Genomic DNA, 11092 nt, shown 5'->3' with positions numbered 1-11092 from the left:
GGTTGTGCCATGTTTTATTTGGAAGTTTTTTTCATGAAAAATTAGTTAGCAAACGAGGTAATTCACATGATTCTATTCATTTACCATAAACCCCGAACCCTAATTTCCTTACTTAGGTGCAATAATTAGTAAGTAATTAACATGTTGAGCACGATTAAGAAAAAGTTATAATAAGTTGGTAGAAAAAGCATGATGAGGGAAAATAAAGGGAAATGTTCAAAGTATTGAGACCATTAGTAAGGGGAAAATTGGCTAATTATGGAAGCCAAAATGGGCCATTCGTTGGGGGAGTTAATGCGTAGGTGCATAAGGCCTTGTGGATGGAAGCCATGCTCTATGGAGGTTAGTAGAGTGCATGATAGGCATGGAGGAAGATGAGGAGTTTTTTAGACTAAGTGCTTGGCCTTAATAAGCAAAAATTTTCCTAAGTGAAGAACTATGTGTTGAAGCCATTATGTGTTTGAACTATGGAGTGTTGGGTGTGTTGTAGCCAAGATTTATAAAGATCAGTTGTATTGGGATTAATGCCCTAAATCTTGTAGGGTTCTATAGTTTGTAAACATTGTATGAACAAACTCATTTTGTATTGAATAAAGTATATGATATTTTATTCATTGTCTACAAAATATGTGATATGTTAGTTGCATTAACCACAAACCAATAAACTAACATCTGAGGTTACCATTGTAACTTAAACATGTATGTGGAGACAAACGGGTGGATCATGTTTAAGTGATAAACTAAATGGTCTGTAGTAGATGGATAAGGTTAGGTACCTTATCCTGGTGACACTACGAGTGTGGCCCGCTTTGTAGGTGTTACAATTGTTGTAAAGTGCTACAAATGATTTGATCCTGATCATTCATGTATTAGACATGCGAACGGGGATATTCTATACAAAGGAGTTTGTATAAGACCGGACCATGAAACGTTTAGTCTCATTATATAACGTCGTTCATAATAGAGACTTACATTTCACCAGGATGACCATAGGTAACATGACCCGAATCCTGAGTGAGTTGTGAACTCCAACCTATGAAGGCGGTAATTTGATTTGTATGGGTGAGAGTGGCCAGATCGCCAACTCAATAAGCCTACCATTTTGGGGATTCGTCTGATTAGGAGCTAGGAACACAACTACACAAGATGAAATTCACTCCTTTCTCGAAGTAGGGGTTACTCTATTTAGGGCTAATTTTGGGTCTTGAACAATGTGGCGCCACACTTTCTCCTGCCCCAAGAGGGGTTTAGTCATAGTAGAACTATGATCTATTGTTCCTGTCTCTTATACACATCTAGATGTGTATAAGAGACAGGTCTAGCCCCTTCAAAAAACCGTCTAGCGTATAGCTTTTTCTCATCGTTCTGAACCCCCGGGTTCGTTTTCAAATTTTCACCTGGCGGAAAGTTCGCGCACAAAAATTGGGCCCTAAGGCAGCTCTTCCGGGCTCGGGAGCTGTTTTGGGAACCAAATGAGCTCCATTCTCAAAATCGTCTGGCGCACGACTTTTTCTCATCATTCTAAACCCTTGGGTCTATTTTCAAATTTTCGCCCGATGGAAAGCTCGTGTACAAAATGAGTTTGGTTCCCAAAATCGTCTGGCACACGACTTTTTCTCATTGTTCTGAACTACTGGGTCTACTTTCAAATTTTCGCCCAGCAGAAAGTTCACGCACAAAAATAGGTGCCCGGGGTAGCCCTGTCGAGCCCAGGAGTCGTTTGGGGCACCAAATGAGCTTCGTTCCCAAAACCATATGCCGCTCGACTTTTTCTCATTGTTTTGAACCCCTAGGTCCAATTTCAAATTTTTGCTCTGCAAGAAGTTTGTGCACAAAAATTGGGCCCCGGGGCAGCCTCGCTGGACCCGGGAGCCGTTTGGGGCACCAAATGAGCTTCGTTCCCAAAACCATATGCCGCTCGACTTTTTCTCATTGTTTTGAACCCCTAGGTCCAATTTCAAATTTTTGCTCTGCAAGAAGTTTGTGCACAAAAATTGGGCCCCGGGGCAGCCTCGCTGGACCCGGGAGCCGTTTGGGGCACCAAATTACTTTATTCCCAAAATTGTCTGCCGCATGACTTTTTATCATCGTTATGAACCCCTGGGTCTGATAACTTATAGAAATACAAGTTATTTATGCTGCCTCATCTGGATATTGCGGCCAAAAGAGAAGGAATATGCGTCGATTGTATGAAAATTAGCTTCGAAATACAATAATTATGAATTATCACAATTACACCCACTAACATCGTCAAGATGGTAGAAGAGGATATTTTTACTCTGTTTTGCAGGAAACCAAGTCACTGCTTGCGATCAAGGCTCAACAAGAAACTGAACAACGCATCTCTGTCACATTGCGCCTATCAAACCACAATGAAGAGACGATTAATGCAATGACGGCGCAATGTGACAGTCGATCCCGAGCTGAATTTCAATCGCATGCGGTAATAAAAACAAAACCGCATGCGAGCAATCGATCGAAAGATGCAACTAAGCGACACAAACGCGGAGGATTGTGACACGTGTACAACTAACCAATGTGTAGATTTGACGGTCTGATTGCATAACAGAAGGAATATTTATTCCTCCATCTCCGAAATTTCCATAACAATAAGTGGGGCCCACAAGCAAGAGTCAAAGCTTTTCACCTATAAATACCCCTATAGAATTCAGAGAAGAGATACTGGATATGGGTATATTTGATACGAGGGCTAATTAATGCTAGATTATTGAGAGAAAGGCTGAGTTGAGTACTGATCGGAAGAAATCTGGGAAGAGAAGAGACAAGGCCGAGAGGTGAGTCTCAGTGCGAATCTGCCAGATCCCCACCGTGAAGCTTTGTGCTTAGATCCCTGCTACCGGTTACGCAAGCCTGAGAGGGAAGCTCATCCATCCGTTCACTCCATCCACGCCGGCAAGCAAATCTCCATCCAGATCGGCGCTAAGATTTGGCACTTATTTGTATTTGTTTCTAACTCTATTTCATCAAGTGTATTTCATCTTCTTAATCTCTTCATTCACAAATCATGTATCAGACGCTAAATAGTTTTATTGAATGTCTCGATCATTTTCATTTTCATTTCTCTGCCTATTTCTATTCCTTCAGTAATCATTTTCTCCATGAAGTTTTCTTAATACCTTGGTAATTAATATGGATTAAACGAGTAACTTAATTTGTGCTAAAGAGATAAATGCGTTTAGCTAAGGCATGCTAGACGACATCTTTACCTGTGAGAACAGATTGAAGATGTCATTTTGATCTGTCGAGAGAAGGTTAGAAGAATGCGTTAACTAAAGCGAGTAGTACTTCCAGAGATAGAAGTAACCTTGCGTTCATTAAGTTCATCTGTGTTTCACCATAGAGATGTGGGAACGCGGCTGATCATCGAGAGGTGTACGCCAAGGGAAAAGTGGAATAGTACTTATATCTTTAACACAATTAAGGAACTTGCGCTGTTTATATTAGTTATCTTTTCTATTTCTGCTTCGCATATAAGACTTGTCACCGTATTACACGATCTTTGCATAATCTTCACAGCCAGCCTTGACCTCAGTATCTTGTATCATGAAACCGGTATCTTGTATCATCTGAGCTTAGATTTATTTAATCGCAATTTATTTTATTATTGCATCTTTACCGCTTTACTTTACTTTATTATATGTTTAATTACTTGTACACAAAACTCTTTTATAAATTGAAAAACCCCTAGTCGCATATATCACAATCATAACGCAATAACCTAAAACAGTTCCTATGTTCGACCTCGGATCACACCGAGAAACTTGCGGTAAAATTATACTTGGTTTTAATGCAAGGAAACTTGTGACAACGCACAACATACTATAAGAACATTCGTTAATAACGCATATCTAGAAGTAGTATCACATATCATCGCATAAAATCTATGTCATCAAGTTTATGGCATGGACTTGCATCATACCAAAATACGCGTTACAGGTTTATGGCACCGTTGCTGGGGAATGGTTAACGGTTTATTGTTTGAGTGTGTTTGTGGTGTTTTGTAGGACATATCTCTTTGTACTGGTTGTTCAACGTGAAGAGCAGTCTGACAGCTTATGAGTGCTGGAGTAATTCAGAAATTCTAAGCGGACCTAGAGATCAAGTGTATTATTCGCGCAAGAGCACATCAGGGGCGAATTAAGTGGTGAAAAAGCATGGTTAATAATAACGAGGCTCCCACAGGGAATCAAAAGGAAAATGGGCCAGCACAAGGCTCCATATTTCTTGCTACTGATCATGACGTCCCAATAAGAGACTATGCGGCGCCAGATTTCTATAACTTCTCACCAAGAATCGCATGACAAACAGTTGAGGAGAATGTAAGCGTTGAAATAAAACCAATTATGCTGCAGATGATTCAGAATATGGGTCAATTTAGAGGATTACAAGGAGAAGACCCGCATGTGCATTTGACGAATTTTGTAGACATGTGCAGCATATTCTCCATGCCTGATGTGACTCAAGAAAGACTTAGGTTATATCTTTTCCTATACACACTGCGGGATGAAGCAAAGAGGTGGGCTCAGTCATTAGAGCCGAATGAGATTAAAGCATGGGAACAGTTGGTTGATAGGTTCATGAATAAATTCTTCCTTCCAGCCGTCAACGCAAGAAAACGGAGGGATGTGCTGAATTTTGAGCAAAAGGATTATGAAAGCTTGAGCACCGCATGGGTGCGATTCCGACAGTTAGTGAAGAGCTGATGGAAACCTTTTATAATGGCTTAGACCAATCAACGCAAGCAGTTGCCGATGCCTCCGCAGAAGGAAGATTAATGAACAGATCATATACGGAAGCAAAGAATATCTTGGATTGCATCTTGCGATATTTTAATGAGTGGATTGATACCGGGATTGAGGTAAGAGGTCTAGAGCAAGAAAGAGTAGAAAGTGTTGATGTGTCAACTGATACAATGAGCGCACTAGTCGATTAAATGACCACCGTGACCTCACTTCTCTAGACGAAGGCTAACCAACAGAGAACTCTCTCTCAAGGATCAGCGCAAGTTAATGTGGTGACTCACATGGCCATAATGAATTGCGTCAAATGTGGAGAGGACATCCAGTAGAACTCTGCCCAGGGAATCAACAACCCGTATATTCTGTCTACGATGAATCGGTTGGCAACATCTACAACCCTGGTTGGTGGGATCATCCAACTTCAAGTTGGGACGGGAATCACAACCAGGGGGGGCATAGTTTCTATCAGAACAGTTATCAAGGGGATAGAGGCAACCCTCCGGTCTTCATTACTCCGGACTGTAACCCAGGTAATTCTCAAGGTATACCACCCTGTGACTAACCGTTCTTATNCTCCGGTCTTCATTACTCCGGACTGTAACCCAGGTAATTCTCAAGGTATACCACCCTGTGACTAACCGTTCTTATATGTGGCACCTCGTCTCTGGAGACATCATTAAAATAGTACATTGAAAAGAGCAAGGCAATGAGACAATCGCAAGCTGACTCCTTTAAAGAATTAGAAGAGCAGATAGATCAGCTTACGAGGGAATTAAAGAAGAAAGTGCCTAGTACGTGGCACAGCAACTCAGGAGCATCGGGGTAGTGAGGTAAAGAACAGTGTCATGCAGTGACATTAAGAAGTTGCAAAACAACAACCCCTATGCCATCAGTACCAGATGCGACAACAACACCAGTAGATTTGACTGTTGATGATGATCAATCAATTAATAGTGGAAAAATTACCAATTCAGAAGCTACAAAAGACGAATCTCCTCAAGGCTTGAATTCTCAATCAACGCAACCTCCAGATAATGAAACACAACAACAACAGGACCTCAACAAACAACCAACGCAACAAGAAGTAAGGCGGGATCCTCCAACTTTCTCGTCCAGGCTGAAGAAGAAAGACGATAGTAAGCAATTTCAGAGGTTCTTGGACGTTCTCTGATAGCTACACATTAACATTCCCTTAATAGAAGCACTAGAGCAGATGCCGAGTTATGTAAAATTTCTCAAGGATATACTTGCCAATAAAAGAAAAATCGGGGAAAATGAAACAGTTGTGCTAACATATGAATGCAGCACATTGTTTCAAAACCATACCCCACTAAAATGAAGAACCCTAGGAGTTTTACATTGCCCTGCACGATAGGAGGGAAGATGGTTGGGAATGCGCTGTGCGATTTAGGGGCAAGCATAAATCTAATGCCTTTATCGATTTTTAAGAAATTGGATATCGACAACACAAGACCAACTATGATCACATTACAGTTGGCCGATAGATCAATAAAGCATCATGAGGGCAAGATAGAGGATGTACTCGTGCAAGTGGATAAGTTTATCTTTCCAGTAGATTTTGTCATATTGGATTATGAAGCTGATAGAAAAGTCCCTATCATCTTGACTCGCCCATTTCTCGCAACAAAGCGAGCACTGATCGATGTGCAAAAAGGGGAATTGACCATTAGGGTCGATGACCAGGAAGTAAAATTCAACGTGTTTAATGCATTGAAGTACCCAGGTGATATGGAAAACTGCCAATATATTGAGGAACTGCGGGAAGAACATTGACACGAACCCCTGAAGGAGTAGGAGGAAGAAGATCTTGAAATCGGTGCAATATTGAAGGAGTACTGCGCCGCAATTTATACTGAATAAAATTTTAAACCACTCAAGTTATCTGAACGGACCTCACAACGCATTAAGCCATCTTTGAAAGAGCCACCTGTGCTAGAGTTAAAGCCGTTACCCGTGCACCTTAAGTATGCTTACTTAGGAAGTAACAACACGTTACCAGTTATCATTTCCGCATCGCTGAGTAAGAAGAAAGAAGATGTGCTCATATAGATCCTAAGAAATAACGCAAAGGCCTTAGGATGGACCTTGGTGGACATTCGAGGAATCAGTCCCTCGTATTGTATGCACAAGATTCGTCTGGAAGAAGGAAAGTCAGGATCGGTAGAAAGGCAACGCCGCTTGAACCCGACTATGAGGGAGGTCGTAAAGAAAGAAATAGTGAAGTGGTTGGATGCAGGAGTCATCTACCTGATATCTGATAGTAGCTGGATGAGCCCAGTGCAGTGTGTTCCAAAGAAGGAGGGATGACAGTTGTCACTAATGACAAGAATGAATTAATTCCCACAAGAACGACTACGAGGTGAGGAATTTGAATGGATTATCGCAAGTTAAACTTGGCCACTAAAAAGGACCACTTTCCACTCCCGTTCATTGATCAGATGCTAGATAGACTTGTGGGGAATGGATTTTCCTGTTTTCTTGACGGCTATTAAGGGTATAATCAAATAGAAATTGCGTCGAAAGATCAGGATAAGACAACATTCACGTGCCCATTTGGTATGTTTGCATTTTGACGCACGCCATTTGGACTGTGTAATGCACCAGGCACTTTTCAACGGTGCATGATGGCAATATTCTCAGATTACTTGAAGGAGTTAGTTGAGGTATCCATAGATGATTTTTCAGTCTTTGGTAATAATTACGACTCCTGTCTATCTAACCTTGAAAAGGTCTTGAAGAGATGTGTGGCAACAAATCTTGTTTTGAACTGGGAAAAATGCCAAGATCTATAAGGAGAAAACCAAGAAGTGGCATGATGACCACATAAATGACCGAACATTAACCGAAGGACAACAGGTATTATTATTTAATGCTCGTTTGCGGTTGTTCCTAGGGAAGTTGAAATCTCGCTGGTCTGGGCCGTTCAAAATCAAGACTATCTTTCTTCACGGCGCAGTGGAACTAACAACTTTAGATGGGAACAATGCATTTAAAGTCAATGGTCAATGGATTAAACCGTACTACGGAGGTGACTTCGAGCGACGCATGGATACCATTGACTTAGGCAAGCAGGATTAAACCGTTTGTAAGGCTGTCTCTTATACACATCTAGATGTGTATAAGAGACAGGTACAACGCATTTAAAGTCAATGGTCAATGGATTAAACCGTACTACGGAGGTGACTTCGAGCGACGCATGGATACCATTGACTTAGGCAAGCAGGATTAAACCGTTTGCGGGGGAAACGATTGCGGTAATTTTGAGAACTTCTTTCAATCAACATCCCTATTTATCTTTACGTGCTTTCTTTATAGTTTTCTTTTACTGCTTTCTAAATCTCGTTATTTACTGCTTTTTAGGAGTAGCATTTAATGCTTTCTGTAATTCTCTTCAATTTAATTTTTCATGTCATGTTTAAATTCCTTTAATTTGTATACATTAATAGCGCTGTTCTTTAATTTCCGTGAATGATTGGATGAAACATTAGACACCGCAAAGTCTTTTCGACTTGCGTTTTGATGACTTAAAAAGAAGAAAATTGGTATATACTGCGATGATGGGTGCATTGTGTGTTAACAAAAGACAACCTTGTGTTCATTACACCCAAAAGCATTGCGTTGAGGGGTGTGTTGCGCGCATATGTATTCTTTGCCTGTCCTTAGTGAAAAGGCACTATGTTGAGGTAGTGATGCGCTGGTAGAGATACCATGCGCCCGATCCTCTAGAAATGTGTTGAATTAAGGGGTGTGTTGCAGGAGTACATGCGGTGTTGCCTACCCTCAGCAAAAATGTCTTTGCGTTAATAGAAGCGCGGTGTTAATTTTTAGCATGCACCCATTTGAATCAAATTCAAAAAGATAATAGCTCTATTCTTTGATTCATTGTATAGGCAACAATTTTGTATTGCGTTAATTTTTAATTATTTGTATACTTTGTTAATATTCAATACAAATGAGTACATATTCACTCCTTTTTGCCTGTGCCTTTTTCTTTATCATCCTTTGACAATATTTGCGATGTTCTGACCTTTTATTTCTTTGCGTTATTTGTTGTGTTGCCATGATATATAATATGTTTATACTTAGAAACATTTCCCATACTTTGTAAATTCTGACTAACACTTAGTTAATTCTTAGTTTAGCAGTACTTTACCTTTTATCTTTAAAAGTTCTGCTCAAATCTTCTTTTTGAAATTTTTATTCTAAGTGTTTGTCTAGTCTATCCAAACAACGCAATGAGGGCCTTGTTCGTCTTTAAATTTGGGGGTGGAGTAGGTCTGAGCAGATAAGATCAAGAATATGCGATCTTCAAGAAAATGCATTCATTTTCATTTAATATATATATATATATATATATATTTAGCTTATACAAAACTCCAATGTCAGCGCAAGGGAAAACCTAAAAAATGTTCCCAACCTGATAAGAGTTTAGTTGTTAAAGGAGCCTACTCATAGTTGGATATTCGTATGACACCTGTAGGAGCAAGCCAAAATGAAGGTGGGTTTCCAAGAACAATGCAGTATGAAAAGAGAAAATTGCAAAAGAAAAATAAAAGAGTGTAAGAGACAACTCCTCTGAATATCATGAGTTAAAGTTGAAATTGGCACACAACCGTGGTTGGATGTTCGCATGACACCCGTGAGAACAAACCAAAATAAAGGGTGTAACCATGACCAACAGTCTCTAATAAATGACGCAAAGTTTGACCACCACATATAGACATATTAAGTTGTTTTGACAAAGAAGAGATAAACATTCTATTTTAAAAAAACTAGAAAAGCATCTTTGAGCAGAATTTTGTTATATAGAAGAATAAAGTAGGGTTTTGTTAAGAATTAGCAAGGATAGAAGGAAATTGTGTTGTAAGAAATGTGCCTAAGTGTAACATTCGAAGCAACCAATCGATGCAAAAATATAGGATAGGAATTGAGCATCATTGCCTTAGTAGAAGATATGCATGAGGACAAGCCTATATCTAAATTTGAGGGTGTCCGATTTAAAATTTTCGCCCGGTGAAAAGTTCAAGCACAAAAATTAGGCCTCAAGGCAGCCCCGTTGGGCCCGGGGGCCGTTTGGGGCACCAAATGAGCTATATTCCCAAAACAATATGGCGCACGACTTTTTCTCATTGTTCTGAACCCCTGGGTCCAATTTCAAATTTTAGCCCGACGGGAAGTTTGCGCATAAAAATTGGGCCTTGAGGCAGCCCCACAAGGCCCGGGAACCGTTTGGGGCACAAAATGAGCCCCGTTACTAAAACCATCTGGCACATGGCTTTTTCTCATCATTTTGAACCCTTAGGTCCGCTTTCAAATTTTAGCACAATAGAAAGTTCGCGCACAAAAATTGGGTCCCAGGACAACCCCACCATTGAGGGAGCCATTTGAGGCACCAAATGAGCTTCGTTCCAAAAACCGTCTGGCACATGACTTTTTCTCATCGTTCTAAATCGTTGGTTCATTTTCAAATTTTTCTCGGCTGAAGTTTGTCCACAAAAATTTGGCATCAAAGTAGCCCCATCGGGCCCATGAGCCGTTTAGGGTACCAAATGAGCTCAGTTCCCAAAACCATCTGGTGCACGACTTTTTCTCATTGTTTTGACCCCTTGGTCTATTTTCAAATACTTCCCGATAGAAAGTTCATGCACAAAAATTGGGCCCTGGGGAAGCCCCACCGGGCCCAAGAGCCGTTTGGGGCACCAAATGGGCTCTGTTCCCAAAACTGTCTAGCGCACGACTTTTTCTCATCGTTCTGAACCCCTGTGGTGAAGAAGGTCGTCAAAAAGGAGATTATCAAGTGGCTGAATGCGGGCATTATCTATCCCATTGCAGATAGCATGTGGGTCAGCCCCGTGCAATGTGTGCCGAAGAAGGGAGGAATGACGGTAGTCTCAAATGAGAACAATGAATTAATACCGCAAAGGACCATCACTGGATGGCTCATCTGCATGGACTACCACAAATTGAATGCGGCCACAAAGAAAGATCACTTCCCTTTGCCATTCATCGATCAAAGCTGGACAGATTAACAGGGAACGATTTTTATTGCTTCTTGGATGGATATGCCGGGTATAATCAGCTCATGATAGCTCCTGAAGACCAAGACAAGACCACATTCACCTGCCCATACGGGACATTTTCTTTTCGCTGCATGTCGTTTGGCCTCTGCAATGCACCAAGCACGTTTCAGAGGTGCATGATGGCGATCTTTTCAGATTATCTCGAGGACTTAGTAGAAATATTTATGGATGACTTCTCCATTTATGCGGACACTTATGAAGTCTGCCTGGCCAATCTAGAGAAAATTCTGA

The sequence above is a fragment of the Benincasa hispida genome, chromosome 5 (assembly GCF_009727055.1).
Source record: "Benincasa hispida cultivar B227 chromosome 5, ASM972705v1, whole genome shotgun sequence".
Lineage (NCBI taxonomy): Eukaryota > Viridiplantae > Streptophyta > Magnoliopsida > Cucurbitales > Cucurbitaceae > Benincasa > Benincasa hispida.
The sequence above is the reverse complement of the archived record's forward strand: the minus strand, read 5'-3'. Positions refer to the sequence as shown.